This window comes from Musa acuminata, unplaced genomic scaffold (assembly GCF_036884655.1).
Source record: "Musa acuminata AAA Group cultivar baxijiao unplaced genomic scaffold, Cavendish_Baxijiao_AAA HiC_scaffold_566, whole genome shotgun sequence".
Lineage (NCBI taxonomy): Eukaryota > Viridiplantae > Streptophyta > Magnoliopsida > Zingiberales > Musaceae > Musa > Musa acuminata.
This window is the reverse complement of record NW_027020806.1, coordinates 21,758-29,141: the sequence shown is the minus strand read 5'-3', so window position 1 is coordinate 29,141 and position 7,384 is coordinate 21,758. Positions and strand designations below refer to the sequence as shown.

General features: G+C 31.4%; 1 long non-coding RNA gene across 1 annotated transcript; it reads left to right on the top strand.

The window, feature by feature from the left end:
* Positions 1–167: 167 nt before the first annotated feature.
* LOC135661723 (uncharacterized) lies at positions 168–5,691 on the top strand. The gene is made up of 2 exons (XR_010507377.1): positions 168–1,865; positions 1,912–5,691. It is a non-coding gene; the product is annotated as an uncharacterized LOC135661723 (long non-coding RNA).
* The last annotated feature ends 1,693 nt before the right edge of the window (positions 5,692–7,384 follow it).

The following is a 7,384-nucleotide window of genomic DNA, read 5'->3' as shown; positions in this document are numbered from 1 at the left end:
TGATCCAACAAACAAAGTAAATAATACCAATATAAGCAGAGGAAATAGCATAGTATTGTCCACTTCGCGAGGGTACATAGAAGTGTACTTTTTTTCGAAAGAAGTATTAAAGTATCGTATGCATTTTTTTAGATTATTATCAATTTTATACATATCCTTTGAAAAAAGAAGACCCTATTATTCATTGTTGATAAAGGTAAATTTCTATTGACTGCTTTGGCTACCTCCTTTCCCCATAGAGATATTGAATAGGACGAACTATTTTTTGTGCTACTGTAATCTTGAAAATGAACGCGCAAATGTCCATCAAAGGTAAGTAAATACACCCGAAACATATAAAATGCAGTCAATCCTGCTGTGAAACAAGCTATTATTGCGAAAATTGGTGAATACAACCAACTATCATTAAGAATTTCATCTTTGGACCAAAAACAAGCAAGAGGTGGAATACCGCAAATAGAAAGTGTACCCAATAAAAAAGTAGTTCTTGTAATTGGAACATATCTTCTTAAACCACCCATAAGAGCCATATTCTGACTTTTTTCTGGCGAATATCCAACAATAGGTTCCATTGAATGAATAATGGATCCGGATCCCAAAAACAATAAAGCTTTAGAATAGGCATGGGTAATCAAATGGAATAAAGCAGCTCGATAAGAACCTATACCTAGAGCTAACATAATATAACCCAATTGAGACATTGTAGAATAGGCTAAACTTCTTTTTATATCTCTTTGAGCAAGAGCCAAAGTAGCTCCTAGTAGTACTGTTATTACACCTATTAAAGATATGAAATTCATTATGTAAGGTATAGCTATGAAAATAGGAAGAAGTCGAGCTACAAGAAAAATTCCTGCTGCTACCATAGTAGCAGCGTGTATAAGAGCCGAGATGGGAGTGGGTCCTTCCATGGCATCGGGTAACCATACGTGAAGGGGGAATTGTGCGGATTTAGCAACTGCACCAATGAATAATAAAGAGGCACACAAAGTAGCAAATAAAGAACTGACACCATTATTATGGATCAAGTTATTAGTTATTTCGAACAAATCCCGAAATTCGAAACTACCTGTTATCCAATAAAAACCTAAAATTCCTAATAATAAACCAAAAATCCCCTACACGGTTAGTTACAAAAGCTTTTTGACAAGCACTTGCTGCAGTCGGTCGTGTGAACCAAAATCCTATTAATAAATAGGAACACATCCCCACCAGTTCCCAAAAAATATAAATTTGTATCAAATTGGAACTGGTAACTAATCCCAACATGGAAGCATTGAAAAAACTCATATAAGCAAAAAATCTCAGATATCCTTGATCATGAGACATATAATTGTCACTATAAATAAGAACCAAGATTCCAACAGTAGTAATTAGTATTGACATAATAGAACTAAGTGGGTCGATCAAATATCCGAACTCTAAGGAAAAATCATTATTGATGGTCCAAGACCATAGATATTGATAGATAGAACTTCCATGTATTTGTTGAATAGATAAATTGGCTGAAAACCCCATAACTATACTTAACAGTAAAACACTAGGAAAAGCCCATATACGACGAATATTTTTTGTTGCTGTCGGAATCAGTAGAAGTCCAAATCCTATTGACACAGTAACTGGAAGTGGAAGAAAAGGTATTATCCATGCATATTGATATGTATGTTCCATAAGAAAACAAAATGAAATCTTTAATAATTCTACTATTCTAGTCTAGTCTTAGTAGAATATTCTATTCTGGTAATTTATAGCCATATTATATAGTATAATAAGAAAAAAGAGTTATACCAAAAGGAGTACTTGATTCTAATTATGTTTTAATAAAATTATATGTTTTAATAGGTTTAAAATATATTTTCAAACAGGTTTTAAATATATTTTTTAATAGGTTTTAAATATATTTTTTAATAGGTTTTAAACATATTCGAAAATGCTTTTTTTAAACTATTCTACCAGGGAATAAGTATAGATAATGACTAAAAGGAACAATCTATTTTGAACAAAACAATACATGTCTTTCACATACAACGATAAAAACTGGTAACCCTTTTTGAATGGCAGTTCCCAAAAAGCGTACTTCTATGTCAAAAAAACGTATTCGTAAAAATATTTGGAAAAAAAAAGGATTTTTAGCTGCAGTAAAGGCTTTTTCCTTAGCGAAATCGGTTTCCACCGGACGTTCAAAAAGTTTTTTTGTGCAACAAACAAATAATAAAGTCTTGGAATAATCGGAATTGACATACCCGAAGAACTTCGAATTTTTTAAGATGAACGATTCACATTAATTAATGTATTGAACTCCTCAATATCAATATGAGTTAGAACTAGCTGTTGTAGTATGTAGATGTGGTATGTAGAATAAAGGTATGTATATCGAATTCTGAATATTTTTTCTATCTACTTTTTTCACAATAGAAAAATATTTTTCTATTGTGAAAAGTAGAGTATGATTACGATAGAAATGAAAATTCTTTTGTTTCTTATATGCCTAACAAAAACCTAATTAGTTTGGTAAATCTTACCATTATGCATTATATATATAATGAAGAGACCATTATATATAATATGAAGAGTATTAATACTCTAATGATACTAAGGAATGATACTAAGGTGTCGAAATCGTTAGAAAATTTCAAATTCTTTTGATTTAGTGATGAAATTGTTATACATATGAAATCCTGGTTATTTAATCTTCTTCATTGAAAAAAAAAATATTTTTTTTTTCATTTTGTTTGAATCTATGAAATCAAATCGGATAAATAAAAAACGAATCAAAAAATAGAAAATGAACAATTCTTAGTTCTATACCTCGACAGACAACAAAACTATTGAGTTCTAACTGTTTTGGAAGAACTTAGTTTCTAGTACGCGAAAGTTTATTATTAAAACTAAACTTACTAAAACTAAACTTACTTTATTATTAAAACTAAACTTACAATGATCCCAACTAAAGATTCTTTTTTTGAATAGAGATTCAAATAGGAATTTAAATGAATTTTGATTTATCGATTCTAATGTTTACTAAACTATATTGAATCCTTGATTCTCGACGATTCAACATGAATTGACTATTATTATTTCAAGTAAGCCGCCATGGTGAAATTGGTAGACACGCTGCTCTTAGGAAGCAGTGCTAGAGCATCTCGGTTCGAGTCCGAGTGGCGGCATCCTTGAAATCCTAGAAAATAAATCCTCTAAAAGAGACACAATGGATCCTATAATGTATTCAATTCTCGATTTAAATTCTCTAATGGGACCCCTTTTTATGATATTTACAACTTTAGAACATATATTAACTCATATCTCTTTTTCGATAATTTCAATTGTGATTACGATTCATTTAATGATCTTATTAGTCCGCGAAATCGTAGGATTGCGTGATTCATTGGAAAAAGGGATGATAGCCACTTTTTTCTCTATAACAGGATTATTAGTTTCTCGTTGGATTTCTTCAGGACATTTTCCGTTAAGTAATTTATACGAGTCATTAATCTTCCTTTCGTGCAGTTTCTCCATTATTCATATGATTTCCAAGATGGGGAACCATAAAAATGATTTAAGCACAATAACCGCACCAAGTACCATTTTTACACAAGGCTTTGCCACGTCGGGTTTTTTAACTGAAATGCATCAATCCGCAATATTAGTACCTGCTCTACAATCTCAGTGGTTAATGATGCACGTAAGTATGATGTTATTAAGCTATGCAGCTCTTTTATGCGGATCACTATTATCAGTCGCTCTTCTAGTCATTACATTTCGAAAAAACATCGATATTTTTTGTAAAGGTAATAATTTCTTAATTAAACCATTTTTCTTTGGTGAGATTCAATATTTGAATGAAAAAAGAAGTGTTTTTAAAAACACTTCTTTTCTTTCATTTCGAAATTATTATAAATATCAATTGACTCAACGTTTGGATTATTGGAGTTATCGTGTCATTAGTTTAGGATTTACCTTTTTAACCATAGGCATTCTTTGTGGAGCAGTATGGGCTAATGAGGCATGGGGATCTTATTGGAATTGGGACCCCAAAGAAACTTGGGCTTTTATTACTTGGACCATATTCGCGATTTATTTACATACTAGAACTAGAATACATATTAGAAGTAGAACAAATCAAAGTTTGCAAAGTATGAATTCGGCACTTGTGGCTTCTATAGGATTTCTTATAATTTGGGTATGTTATTTTGGAATCAATCTATTAGGAATAGGTCTACATAGTTATGGTTCATTCACATTAACATCTACTTGAATAAACTACACAGATAAATAATTGAATAAACTACATAAAGAATACATAAGAACATCATCCCATATATATATAAAAAGCTTCTTGTTTGTGCGAGTTTTTGAGAACCGTTTGAATCATTCCTTATTCAAAACGGTTCTCAAAAACTCAAAATGCATCTCATTACAATTCTAATTCACTTTATTCTTTTGCATTGTACAGCGAACGATTTTAAAAATCTTAAAATCAAAGACAAAAATTATATTTCCGTATTATTAATGAAAGACTATCGATGAAAGTAATTAGATAGGATAGCTTGCACCCTGTCAACTGATAGCGAGAGAACGAAATCCGGATAAATACCAATACCTATTACGGGTAGAAAGATACAGATTGAAACAAATAGTTCTCGTGGTCCAGAATCCGCAAAATTAGAGTTTGGAACATTGAATAGCTTGTATCCATAGAACATCTGACGTAACATAGATAATAAATAAATAGGAGTTAATATCATTCCAATTGCCATTACAAAAGTAATTAGCATTTTTGGCATTAAAAGGTATTTTGGACTAGTAATTATTCCAAAAAATACTAATAATTCCGCAACAAAACCACTCATTCCTGGCAATGCAAGAGAAGCCATCGAAAAACTACTGAACATGGTAAATAGTTTTGGCATTGGGATCGATACCCCCCCCATTTCGTCGAGATAAACAAGACGTATTCTATCACAACTCGTTCCTGCCAAGAAAAAAAGCGCAGCACCAATAAATCCATGAGAGAGTATTTGTAAAATGGCACCGTTGAGTCCCATTCCGGTTATAGAACCAATTCCTATAATTGTGAAACCCATGTGAGATACAGAGGAATAGGCTATTCTTTTTTTTAAATTCCGTTGACCGAGAGAGGTTGAAGCTGCATAGATTATTTGAATCGTTCCCACTATTACCAACCAGGGAGAAAATATAGAATGAGCGTGGGGTAATAATTCCATATTGATCCGAATAAGTCCATATGCGCCCATTTTTAATAAGATTCCAGCTAGAAGCATACATGTACTGTAATGTGCTTCTCCATGGGTATCTGGTAACCACGTATGTAGGGGTATAATCGGCGATTTGACAGCATAAGCAATAAGGAATCCAAAATATAATATTATTTCCAATGCCACAGGATATGATTGATTAGTTAATTTTGAAAAATCTAATGTGGGTTCATTAGGGCCATATAAACCCATACCTAGAACTCCTATTAAGAGAAAAATGGAGCCCCCCGCAGTGTACAAAATAAACTTTGTGGCCGAGTAGAGACGTTTCTTTCCCCCCCACATGGATAAAAGTAAATAAACAGGAATTAATTCTAACTCCCACAGCATGAAAAAAAGTAAAAGGTCTCTAGAAGAAAATAATCCTATTTGACCGCTGTACATTGCTAACATGAGAAAATAGAACAATCGCGAATTTCGAGTAACTGGCCAAGCCGCTAAGGTAGCTAAAGTGGTGATAAATCCTGTCAGTAAAATAGGTCCTATGGAAAGCCCATCGATTCCCAGTCTCCAGTGAAAATCAAAAACATCTATCCATTTTAAATCTTCCTCCAATTGGGTTAATGGATCGTCCAATTGGAAATGATAACAGAAAACATAGGTTGTTAGAAGGAGTTCCAACGAGCATATACATATAGCATACCACCTAAACATCTTATTTCCTTTATGAGGAAGAAAGAAAATGGAAGAACCGACGGATATCGGCAAAACAACAAGTATTGTTAACCAAGGAAAATAACTCGTGATAAAGACAAGATACGTTTGACCAGAAAAACCCGTGCTCGGAATAGAATAATATATTTTCTCGAGTACGGGCTTTTGTCGGTAAAGAGGAATCAATTGATTCAAGTGGATTTTTTTGTAACGTATCAATAACCTAGACCCATGCTGCGAGTTGTTTCATATGATAAATAAACACGGACACTCAAAAAATCCGTGGGGCAGGCGGATTCACATCTCTTACAACCCACACAGTCCTCGGTTCTTGGTGCGGAAGCAATTTGCTTAGCTTTACATCCGTCCCAAGGTATCATTTCCAATACGTCTGTGGGGCAGGCTCGTACACATTGAGTACACCCTATACATGTATCATAAATTTTTACTGAATGTGACATTGGATCTATAAATTCCAGATTTTAACATCAAAAATTTTCAATCTGGTAGAAAATTAGTATTTATATTATAGACACCAGACGAAGCAGTGGTTTATTAAAATTTTAAGAATCAATATATTTCTAAATCTGTTCATGAGAAAAAGCCAAGAGACTTTGATTTCCGTTTCAAAAATCATGATCATACGAGTCACATGTGTAAATAAAAATTGGCCGACAAAACAAATTGATCAATCATTCAAATCAATATTTCAATATTCATATTTTCAATATGAAATATGAATATATAAAAATAAAACTAAATTAGTAATTTAATTTATTTTCGTAATATGATTAACATATTATTATTTAATAATATTATTTTTATTATTTTATTATAATATTTATAATATTATGCAGTATATTATTATATAATACATTTATATTATTATATAATACATTAAAAATACATTAAAAACATTAAAATTTAAATACATTAAAATTAAATAAAATAAACAAATAAAAAACGAAATAAAAAAATTATAATACCAATTAAATTAAGAATATAATTATTTTTCATTAATGGAATATGAAAGTGAAAGAATAGAAATAGAAAAATATTCCAATTTCATTTATATTTTCTTATGCTTTATCATGTTGTGTGGTGTCTTGATTTATATGATCATTATAACTGATTATTCAATATATGATCATGATAATTATCACTAATTATTCAACAAATTCGATTGATTGATACGAGTTGATTTTCTGTTTCGATGAATCGACGAAACAATAGCTAGACCAATAGCTGCTTCAGCAGCTGCAACAGCTATAATAAAGATTGAGAAAATGTTTCCTTTTAATTGGCGACTATCAAATATATCAGAAAATGTTACAAGATTAATATTAACCGAATTTAGTATAAGCTCAAGACACATAAGTGCTCTAACCATGTTTCGACTTGTGATCAATCCATAGAGACCGATAGAAAATAAATAAACACTCAAAAAAAGTACA